General features: G+C 42.8%; 1 protein-coding gene across 6 annotated transcripts in view; it reads right to left on the bottom strand.

Moving 5' to 3' along the window:
* The window catches only part of armc3 (armadillo repeat containing 3), a 201,039-nt gene that overhangs the window by 166,839 nt on the left and 21,879 nt on the right, over positions 1–12,321 (bottom strand). For 2 of the 6 annotated variants that reach the window (XM_043690441.1, XM_043690446.1), the window contains exon 1: positions 5,895–5,975. The exons of 2 other annotated variants lie outside the window; for them this stretch is intronic. The gene's annotated coding sequence lies outside the window, so the exon portion shown is untranslated. Of the gene's footprint in view, positions 1–5,057; positions 5,083–5,117; positions 5,143–5,894; positions 5,976–12,321 lie in introns of those variants that run through there. 2 more of the 6 variants (XM_043690443.1, XM_043690442.1) reach the window with 2 other exon arrangements.

Raw genomic sequence — 12,321 nt, 5'->3', positions numbered from 1 at the left:
ATGACTAAGGCTCTTATAGTGCAATGGTAGTGTTCAGGTTCAAGTCCCATTACTGGGATCACTGGACGTGAAATGTTAACTCTTCTTTCCCTCCACAGATGGAACCTGAGTTTCTCAAGCAGATACTATTTTTATAACCAAGAATCTAGTGAAGCTACAAATCAGGACTACTTGCATATCAAACAGCATAAGCAAGTGAGTGACAGAGCTAAGCAATTACATAACAGGTGAGAATGAAGCTCTGCAAGCCTGCCATAGCAAGTCATGAATGGTAGTAGGCAATTGAACAATTCACAGGAGGAACAGTCCGCACATAAATACTCTCACCCTCGATAATGGGAGGACCCAGCTCATCAGTGTAAAAGATAGGACTGAAATATTAGCCATAATCTTCAGCTACATGTGATGAGTGGATGATCCATTGCAGACCCTTCTGGATGACCCCAGCATCACAGATGCCAGTCTTCAGCCAATTTGATTCACTCCATTTTATATCATAAGTAGCTGAAAGTACTTATTCTGCAAATACTATAGGCCCTGATAACATTTTGCCAATACCACTGAAGACTTGTTCTGTTGTTCCTCTGGCCAGGCTGTTCCACTACAGCTACAACACTTGCATCTTCCTGTCAATGTAGCAAGTTGCCAAGATACATTGTGTACACAAAAGCAGGACAAATCCAACCTGATGAACTACCACCTCCTCAATTTTTCCCTGTTTACCAGTAAAGCGATGGAAGTTGTCATCAACAATGCTATCAAGTAGCACTTGCTAAGCAAAAACCTGCTTAATAATGTTCAGTTTAGGTTCTGCCAGGGCCACTCAGCTCCTGATCCTATTATAGTCTTGGTACAAACACAGAACTGAATTCCAGGGTAAAGTCATATTTGACTGAATGTGGCATCAAGAAGCTAGGGTAAAACTAGAGTCATTAGAATTCAGGTGAACACTCTTTACTCCTTCGACTCATTCCTGGCCCAAAGATAGTTGTAACTGTTGGAGATCTCTAACTCCAGGTCATTTTTGCAGAAATTCCTCAGGGTACTGCCCTAGATTTAAGTGTCCTTAGCTTTTTAAATCAATGATCTTCATGCCCTTGTCAAGTTAGAAGTGAGAATATCTGATGATTGCACAATATTTAGTACTATTTTTGACTGCTCAGATACTGAAGCAGTCCATGCCCAAATGCAGCAAGAGCGCAACAATATCCATTTTGAATTGACAAGTGGCCAGCAATGACATTTGCAACAAGAGAGAATCTGACTATTGTTTTTTGGCATTCAGTGGCGTTACCATTACTTAATCCCTCATGATCAACGTCTTGAGGGTTACCAGAAATTGAGCTGAATTAGTCATGCAAATACTGCGGCTACAAGAGAAGGTCAGAGGCTAGGTATCCTGCTGCAAGTAACTTATTTCCTGAATCCCGATGCCTATCCACTATCTTCAAGGCACAATTCAGGAATGTGATGGAATATTACCCACATCCCTGGATGAATGTGCCACCAAAAATACTTGAGAAGTTTGACACCATCCAGGAAATAGTAGCCTGGCTGCTTAGTAGCACATCCACAAACATTCAATCCCCTCTCAATCAAAGCTCAATGGCAGCAGTGTGTGTACCATATACAAGATGCAATGCTGAAATTTACCTAAATTTCTCCAACAATTTGTTTCTATTTCAGATTTCCAGCTTCTGCAGTTATTTGTTTAATTCTTAGGTATGCTTGGTGCCATTTCTAGCTTGCCCTCCTGCACTCTTCATTGAACCAGGGTTAATCACTTGACTTGATGGCAATAATAGAGTAGGGAATATAGTAGGCTATGAGGTTGCAAATTGTGTCAGTGTAATTCCACTGCAACGGATGGTCCACAGTGCCTCATGGATACACAGTCTTAAGTTAATAGATCTATTTGAATGCTATCTCATTCAGCATGGTGATAGTACCACACACCACAATGTAGCGTATTCTCAATGTGACAACAGGACTTAGTCACCACAAGACTTGTGCAGTGGTCATTCCTAAAAGCATTGTCATGGAGAGGTGCATCTGCAACAGGATGATTGAAGGGGATGACGTCAAGTGTGTTTTTCCCTCTTGCTGGTTCCCTTACTACCTGTTACAGACCCAACAGCTATATCCCTTTAGGTGTCAACAACCTCAGTAAGTAGTAATGCTGTTGACCCACTCTTCCTTTAGGAATCAACCCACTCAATCATTCATGGCACTGCTGAGCCACCTTAATGATGGCTATTGAAGTCTCCCACCTAGAGTACATTCTGTGCCCTTACCATCTTCAGTGTTTCCTCCAAATTGTGTTCAACATGAAGTAGTACTGATTCATTAGTCAAAGCAGGGTTATAGCGTGTAGAAATCAGAAGGGGTTTTCCTTGTCCAGGTTTAACCCAATGCCATGAAACTATATGAAATGTAGAATCAATATTGAGAACACCCAAAACAAAACAACTTTCTGCTGACATACCACTGTGCCATCATCCGTGTTGTGTCTGTCTGCCAGCGGGACAGGACATAGACAAAGGGCGTTGGTGTTGTCTGGCACATTGCTTGTAAGATATAATTCTGAGTGTATGACTATGTCAAACAGTTGCTTACCTACTTTCTGAAACAGCTCTTGCATTTTGGCGCTAGCTCCCAAATGTTAGTAAGGAGGACTTTGCAGGATCAACACAGCTGAGCTTGAAGTTGCCATTTCCAGCATGTTAATCAATGTCAGGCAGTTCATCCACTTTTGAGACTTTTGTAGCTGTTGCTACAACTAAATGGCTTGCTAGTCCATTTCAGAGGACAGTCAAGGATCAATCACATTGCTGCGGGTTTGGAGTTACATGTAGGCCAGACCAGAAAAGTTTCCTTCCCTAAAGGACATCAATTGTGGTCACCAGCAGACTTTTTAAAACTCCAGATTTCTACTGAATTCAAATTCCATCATCTGCCATGAAAATGTCATCCCCAAAACATGACCAGGATTTCTGGATTACTAATCCAGTGGCAATACCACTGTGCCATTACATTGCAGGCAGTTTTTTGCCTCGGCTGCATTTGCTCTATACAAGCCATAGTCCCCTAGTTTGAAGCCAGCCAAAACATTATAGCCAAACTGTTATCCTCCTCATTCAGGCTTTGTGGTGTCTAGTTTTACATTCAAGCAGAGCATTAGAAACAGGAACAGGACCTCACACCCGCTCCACGGCAGGCGGGTCTGTCTGTCGGTCGGTGTCCGTCGGTGTCTGTCTGTCTGAACCTGAAATATACTCAAAGATTCTGCCCACAGCTCTCTGCAGCAAGGAGTTCCAAGATACTCACATCCCTCTGAGAAATGAAATTCCACCCAATCACAGTCTTAAATTGTTGTCCTTAATTCTGATGCTATGCCCTTTAGTCCACGACGCTCCCATAAGGGGAAAATCCTCTCAACATTTACCCTGTCAAACCTTTTAAGAATTCTATAAATTTCAATTAGACCACCTCTCATTTGTCTAAATTCCAATGGGTAGAGTCCCAAACTGTTTAATATTTGCTTATAAGACAATCTCTCCATACCATGGATCATCCTAGTGAGCCTTCTCTGAACTGCCTCTGAGAAAATGATCCTTTCATTTCATTTCATTAAGAGGATCAAAACTGTTCACAGTATTCCAGATGTGGTCTCACCAACACTTGTACAGTTGCAGTAAGACTTGCCCACTGTTATATTCCAATCCTTTGAAATCATGGTCAACATTCCAATAGCCTTCCCCGATTACCTATGCACCTGTGATAGCTTTGTGTGCTTCATGCATAAGTACCTCCAAGTCTCTGTGTAGCAACTTGCTGAATTTTTTCTCCATTTACTGTTTTTTCTCCTCCCTTCCAAAATGTACAATCTCACAACTTCCCATGTTGTACTCCATTTGCCAACGTTTTGTCCACTTAACTGATCAACATCTCTCTGCAAACTGTGTGTGTACCTCTCACAAATTGCCTTGCCAATTATTTTTGTACCATCTGCAAATTTGGCTAAGGTACATCCAATTCCTTCTTCCAAGTTGTTTGTTGTAAACAGATGCAATCTAAGCACTGCTTCATGTGGAGTACTGGTCACAAAAATCATCAAACTGAAGAACTCTTATTCCCACTCACTGTTTCCAGGACATTAGCCAATTCTCTATCCATGTACTACCTCCAACACGTGGGGTCTCGATCTTATGACTTAGCATTTGTGAGGTATCTTGTCAAACACCTTCTGGAAGTCCAAATACAACAGGCTCCCCTCTATCCATCTCTAGTTGAGACTTCCTTGAAAACTCAAGTAAATTAGTCAGACATGGCTTCTATTTCATAAAGTCATACTGACTCTGCTTGATTAAATTATGACTTTTCAAATGTTCTGCTATTACTTCCTTAATAATTGATTCTGATTTTTTTTAAACAAGTGATGTTTAGCTAATCAACCTATAGTTTTCTGCTCTTTGCCTCATTTCCTTTTAGAAAGAGTGTCACATAAGCAGTTTTTGGTACTTCACCAAAAGCAGAGGATTTGTTGGAAAGTTACAACCAATACTTCCATTATCTCAGTAGCTATCTCCTTTAAGATCCTAGGATGCAAGTATTCAGGGCCAGGGGACTTAGCTACTTTTTGCTTTTCTTTCCAAGCAAGAGCAATACTGTAGGCAACTCAGTGTGCTCAACCAAATATGATTTTTAAACCAGCAAACATCTATGTTTAAAAGTAGTATCTTCCTTTTTTTAAGTCCACAGTCCAAACATTAAGAAAATAATGCAGCCTGAACAACTTCAATATATTTGGCTGCTTATCGACAGCGCTGCTGCAGAGGGTTGGATTTCCCTTAACTTGGCACTAGATGTATAGATTTTAACCTTACTGCGAATCCTCTTCCAAGGATACCTACTTGGAGACGTTCTCCTCTCTGTACAACGTTTTCAGTGAGTCTCTCTTTGCCCTGAAGCTCTTCAGCCACATTCTGCACTCTCAGCTACCTTGCCCCCAATTTCTCTCTCCACCACCAAGATTCCCAGCCTGGTTGCTACCTGACCTGCTGTACTTTTCCAGCACAACACTCTTGATTCTGCTCTCCAGCATCTACAGTACTCACTTTTGCCGACGAGAATTATATTACCCTGGGATACCAGAAGTCCACATCACATCAATCACTAGATCATTGTAGTTAATGATTTTTAAGTAATTAACACAGTTGCAAAATCCAAACAGGTTTGTTTTGATTTGATAATTGGTACTTGCCCTGATAATGCTGGGCTCATGTTTCTTGCAACCCAGATTGAATAATCAAAACCCATTTAGTTGAGAGTTTAACATATTTGTCTTTTCGTCTTAGTCCCTATAGCAATTACTACAAAACCAAAAACAATACTTCAAGTGCTATGACTTAATTTGCCTGGATGTCTCAGATGATACAAAATATTGCTTAGTTTTGCTGAGTTTTTTTTGATAAGGAGAAAGCAACCCCCCAAGTTATTATTGGATACATTTCAAAATTATCAACGAATAGAATCACTGGCAACAAGGGTAACTCTAATCCCTATGATTCTTTGCCATAAATGTAATAATCTTCAAAAAAAAAACTACTGGGGAAACTTAGCATGGTCTTAGAGCATCTGTAGAAATACTTTGAGTCCGGCGACCCTTCATCAGTGTTTAATATGACTCTCCTGGTTTACAATGGAGGACATGACAGCATTAACCGACAGTGACACCGCCAATGGCCACAGCACCTGCGCCTCCGGGACCGGGTAACAGACAGGACTCTCCATAAAGTCAAAGGAAATAAATCTAGAGTAAGTCAGTCAATCAATCACAGATTGGTAGCCGGCTCTACACACACCATGCGGGACAAGCCAGTCCGAACACTCACCTGGATCCACACAGCGATTCCCAGCGCCAGGCCGCAATCCGGCCGGTTGCCAGGCGACAAAACAACACTGCGCGAGCCCGCGCATGAAGCGAAGCGAGCGCGGAGTTAGATTCTGTTTGAAGGTAAGAGATTGATTCAGGAGTGGGGAACACAAGTGGTGAGGCTGCTGAGTTTTCCCATTTAAACTCCTCTGGCCGCACCTTTTACACTTAGAGGTGTGTTTGACACTAAAACTGAGGGATTAGATTTTCACAACTACACTATCTGTTCTTTCAGTTTTTGTTCCCCTGAAGATGGTTAACGAAATATAAACTGCAATTTAATTCCACTCGCGGAAATCCCTCTCAGTAATGTAATGTTGTCTTATTATCCTACCTGAGTGCTTCTTTTCACCCCTTGGGCAATTTCTCTCCATCTGCTGTTTTTTTTAAAAAATAAGTATCTTCTACAACTCCAAACCTTATAATTTGAGCTTTTAAAACTATTTTAAGATTCAAGAATGTTGACAATTACTGGATACAAGAGGTTACATGAAAATATTCTAAGAAAACTAAAGTAATAATTGTCTCAAAATGAAGGATTAACTACCACGACATTCTCAACTAGAATTTAACACCCTTCATTCCTTCGATTAGCTTATGATATCAGTATCTGGAAAATGTTGTTTAATTCAAACTAATTTTGTTAATTCTTGACACTTTGATCATACTAACCAAAGAAAGTGTTCAACTTTACAATACTTCTTGTTAAGTCCTCCATCATCGACCAGCTGAGTCTGCTCTGATGTGCTGCCCCTGCCAGAACAAGAATCGCCACTCTTTGGCGCTATCTTGCTTCCACTGATGCCTCTACCACTAAGAGGTCTGGCTGGACCTTGCCAATGTAGGCGCCATCAGGTACCGCAGAGGCCCAAACTTGACCCTGCCGCCAACATGAGTCTGCTTCCAGCCCACCTTACTGATGCAGATGCTGCCAATGCAGTCAGGTCTTATAGTGGGCCAAACCTCCCCTCCATCCCTGCCTCCATGAATCTGCACACAGACGCCCGCTCATACGGTCACACATACACCCCCACACACCCCCTCTCACAGACTTATACCCCATTACACTCACACACATACACACATTCTCTCACAGGCACTCATAACTCCCCCCACCCCCCACTCCACACACATACACACACACGCACACACACACATATATAAGTTTGTGGGATGAATTTGTTCCTGCAGAATTACATTTTACTTTGTTCAAAAACTGCAAGAATCCAAGTAGGATCCTGTAAATCTGTTTTTTAGATTAGAATCAGTCTGACCATTGTGACACAAACATCGTCACACAGGGCAGCTTGCACCTTCAATGCATTATCTGGGCCAACATGGCACCAATTGTTAAAATTCACTTGAGAATGTAACTTTTTTAAAAAAGTGTTACAATTTACATATGAAAGAACTGACACCACACAGTCATTCTAAAAGACGAGAGACTTAACAAACAATCCAGGCCTTTTTCAATGTATAATTTCAGTTACATCACACTGTAAGCTTTTGCTAAAGATTCTGTGTCTTAAAATCTTATTCTCCACAACCACCTGATGGAGTAGCACTACAAAAGCTGGTGCTTCCAAATAAATCTGTTGGACTATAACCTGATGTTGTGTGATTTTTAATTTTGTACACAGTGGCTCAGTGGTTAGCACTGCTGCCTCACTGCATCAGCGTCCCAGGTTCGATTCCAGCGTCAGGCGACTGTGTGGAGTTTGCACATTCTCCTCGTGTCTGCATGGGTTTCCTCCTGGTGCTCCGGTTTCCTTCCACAGTCCAAATATTTGCCGGTTAGGTGAATTGGCCATGCTAAATTGCCCATCATAGCAGGTGCATTAGTCAAAAGGGAAATGGGTCTGGGTGGGTTGCTCTTCGGAGGGTTGGTGTGGACTGGTTGGGCCGAAGGGCCTGTTTCCACACTGTAGGGAATCTAATCTACACCCCAGTCCAACACTGGTATCTCCAAATCCATGAATCTATGCTGGATACTGATGCTGCCGGGAACCCAAACTAACCTCCACTGCAGCAGGCATGAATTGGCGCTAGGACCGGCTCATCAATGCAGAAGCGCTGGGCCAACTCGCTGACCGCCATAAGTCAGCATTGAGCTCAATCACCCCTGCCAAGCTATTGCTGTGACAATAGCAGCTGAGTGAAAAGAAGAAAAGATGCTGAAAGGAAAGTGAATGAAGCAGATGAGCCCTACTCCTTATGTCAGTCCTAAATAGTAATCCTCTTACTTTTAAAATTATGCCCCCACATTCTAGACTACCCAGCCCAGAGAAAAAGCTTATCATCTGTATCTACCTTGACTGTCTCTTTAAGTATACTGGAGTTTCCACTCGATCAACTGTCTAGGGTTTCACAGAATGAGAATATATGCCACTTTTGCCTAACCTCTCTTCATAGGTCAGTCCCATCAACCCAACAACAACATAGAACAGTATAGCATAGAAATGGGCCTTTTGGCCCAAATGTCAGTGCTGACCATGATGCCATTCTAAGCCAATCCCATCTGCCTGCAAGTGACACATGTCCCTCTATTTCTTCTGTCTGTCTAAATGCCTCTTAAACATATCTGCTTCTATCAACCCCCCTGACAGCACATTCCAACCACTTATCACACTGTAAAACTGGCCTTGCATATCTCTTTTAAACTATCCCCTGTATGTTAAACTTACGTACCCGAGTATTTGACATTACCCATCCTGAGTAAAAGACTCAACTGTCCATCCTAACAAGCCTTTCATAATTTTATATTCTTCTCTCAGACTGCCCTTCAGCCTCTGATGTTTTAGCAAAAACAAGCCAAGTTTGTCTAACCTCTCCTACAGCTAATACACTCCAATCCAGGCAACGTCCTCATTTAAGAGTCAAAAAGCGGAGCAGGACAATCGAAATTTCAGGCAATAAGCCTTTCATCAGGAGTGTGGAGGGTAAAGAGGACAGCGATAAATAATGAGGTGGGAAGGCGATAGGTGGATGTAGATGGGGAGTAGTTGTGATAGGTTGGTGGGGAGGGTGGATTGGATAGGGAAGAAGGAAGATGGGCAGGTCATGAGGGCGGTGCCATGTTGGAGGGTTGAATCTGGGATGAGGTGGGAGGGGAGGGGAGAATTGGAAACTAGACAAATTTACGTTGATGCTATGTGATTGAAAGGTCCCAAAGTGTAAGATGAGGCATTCTTTCTCCAGTTGGTGGTTGGCTTTGAATTGGTGGTGGAGGAGGCCCAAGATTTTAATGTCCTTGGGGGATTGGGAGGGGGAGTTGAAGTGGTCGGCCAGAGGGCAGTGGGATTATTTGGTGCGTGTGTCCCTGAAAAACTCCACAAGTTGACATCCTGTCTTTCCCAATGTAAAGAAGACCACATCGAGAGCAAAGGACGCAGTAGATGAGGTGGATGGATGTACAGGAAAATCTCTGCCAGATTGGCGGAATACAGGGTTAATGGTTAATGGTAGGGTTCTTAGTCAGGTGGAGGAACAGAGGGATCTTGGGGTCTATGTACATAGATCTTTGAAGGTTGGGAATGACCTCTGCAGAACGCAGATAGGGGTGGAGAGGGAAACATATCTTTGGTGGTAGGGTCTGACTGTAGGTGGAGGATAATGCACTGCATCCAAAGATTAGTGAGGTGGAAGGTGAAGACCAGCAAGGTTCTATCTTTATTGCGGTTAGAGGGATGGGGTTCGAGGACAAAGGTACGAGAAGTGGAGAAGATGCTTTGGAGGGCATTGTTAATCACATGGGAGGAGAAATTGCGGTCCTTGAAATAGGAGGCCATTTGGTATGACCAGGGGTGGAACTGCTCCTCGTGGGAGCAGATACAGTGGAGGCACAGGAATTGGGAGTACATTTTTACAGGAGGGAGTTGGGAGAAGGAGTAGTCAGTGGGTTTGAAATAGATGTCCATGTAGAGTTGGTTGCTGGAAATGGAGACAGAGAGGTCCAGGAACAGGAGGGAGGTGGTGGAGATGGTCCATGTGAACTTAAGGTCAAGGTACAAGGTTTTGGTGAAGTTGATGAACTGTTCAAACTCCTCGAGAGAACATGAGATGGCACCAATACGGTCATCAATGTAACGGAGAAAAAGATTGATAATGGGTGCATCTGGGAAAATGAACAGTGAAATTCACAACTAATCTTGGAGGAACTGTTGAGCGAAATTCACAGCACAGAATCAGATACATTAATTGTTGTTTTAAGTCTGTCCAAGAGAAAGGCTGCAGTAGTGAGTATAGTGGATTCTTTCTTGATTATATGTTTTTGGAGATAAGTCTCTTGAGTAAACTTAAAATATAAGCCATAGCTACTTATTTAACCTGGGGCAGTGTTTGTAGAGGAATAAGACGGTGTTATTTTCTGGGTCTGTAGATTGTGAAGGAGCAAAAATGGCTTTTGCAGTGATATGTACTTCTTGTCAGATGTGGGAGTTTAAAGAGAGTTTAAAGGTTACTGCAGATTATATCTGCCATAAATGCTGTTGGATGCGAATCTTATCAGATCGAGTGGATCGGTTGGAGAGACAGATAGATAGAAGCGATAAGGAATTTGCAACAGCAACAGTATGTGATGGATGGCAGTTGTAGGAAGGGGGAAAAGTCTCAGATACAGTCATAGAGATGGGTTAACTCCAGGAAGGGTAAGAGAGGTAGGCAGCTAGTGCAGGAGTCTTTTGTGGATATACCCATTTCAAACAGGTATGCTGTTTTGGAAAATGTAGGGGGTGATGGATTCTCAGGGAAACATAGCACGAACAGCGAGTTTCTGGTGTTGAGACTGGCTCTAATGCAACGAGGGGTACATTGGCTTCCAAGAGATCAATTGTGGTAGGGGTTTCTGTAGTCAGAGGGACAGACAGACGTTTCTGTGGCCAGCAGAGAAAAGTAGAATGGTGTGTTGTTTCCCTGGTGCCAGGATCAAGGATGTCTCAGAGAGGGTGCAGAATGTTCTCACAGCGGAGAGGGGCCAGCAGGAGGTCATTGCAAACATTGGAAGGGAAAAGGTTGAGATTCTGAAGGGAGATTACAGAGACTTGGGCAGAAATTTAAAAAGGAGGTCCTCAAGGGTAATAATATCTGAATTACTCCCAGTGCTACGAGCTAGTGAGAGCAGGAATAGGAGGATAGAACAGATGAATGCATGGCTGAGGAGCTGGTGTATGGGAGAAGGAATCACATTTTTGGATCTTTGGGATCTCTTTTGGGGTAGAAATGACCTGTACAAGAAGGACGGATTGCACCTAAATTGGAAGGGGACTAATATACTGGCAGTGAAATTGGGAGGATTTAAACTAGCAAGGTGGGAGGGTGGGACCCAGGCAGACAGGTACAGCTGAGAACAGAAGTGAGTCAAACAGTCAGGACATGCAGGGACAAGGTAGGACTAATAAATTAAACTGCATTTATTTCAATGCAAGGGGCCTAACAGGGAAGGCAGATGAACTCAGGGCATGGTTAGGAACATGGGACTGGGATATCATAGCAATTACAGAATCATGGCTCAGGGATGGGCAGGACTGGCAGCTTAATGTTCCAGGATACAAATGCTGCAGGAAGGATAGAAAGGGAGGCAAGAGAGAAGGGGGAGTGGCATTTTTGATAAGGGATAGCATTACAGCTGTGCTGAGGGAGGATATTCCCGGAAATACATCCAGGGAAGTTATTTGGGTGGAACTGAGAAATAAGAAAGGGATGATCACATTATTGGGATGGTATTATACACCCCCTAATAGTCAGAGGGAAGTTGAGAAACAAACTTGTAATGAGATCTCAGCTATCTGTAAGAATAGTAGGTAGTTATGGTCGGGGATTTTAACTTTCCAAACATCGACTGGGACTGCCATCGTGTTAAAGGTTTAGATGGAGAGGAATATCTTCAGTGGGTACAATACAATTTTCTGATTCATTTTGTGGATGTACCTACTAGAGAAGGTGCAAAACGTGACCTACTCTTGGGAAATAAGGCAGGGCAGGTGACAGAGATGTCAGTGGGGGAGCACTTTGGGGCCAGCAACCATAACTCTATTCGTTTTAAAATAGGGATGGAAAAGAATAGACCAGATCTAAAAGTTGAAGTTCTAAATTGGAGAAAGGCCAGTTTTGACGGTATTAGGCAAGAACTTTTGAAAGCTGATTGGAGGCAGATGTTCGCAGGTAAAGGGACGGTTGGAAAATGGGAAGCCTTCAGAAATGAGATAACAAGAATCCAGAGAAAGTATATTCCTGTCAGGGTGAAAGGGAAGGCTGGTAGGTATAGGGGATGCTGGATGACTAAAGAAATTGAGGGTTTGGTTAAGAAAAAGAAGGAAGCATATGTCAGGTATAGACAGGATAGATCGAGTGAATCCCTTGAAGGGTATGAAGGAAGTAGGAGTATGCTT

This window comes from Chiloscyllium plagiosum, chromosome 5 (genome assembly GCF_004010195.1).
Source record: "Chiloscyllium plagiosum isolate BGI_BamShark_2017 chromosome 5, ASM401019v2, whole genome shotgun sequence".
Lineage (NCBI taxonomy): Eukaryota > Metazoa > Chordata > Chondrichthyes > Orectolobiformes > Hemiscylliidae > Chiloscyllium > Chiloscyllium plagiosum.
Note: the sequence above shows the minus strand (reverse complement) of the source record. Positions and strands in the feature narration are given on the sequence as shown.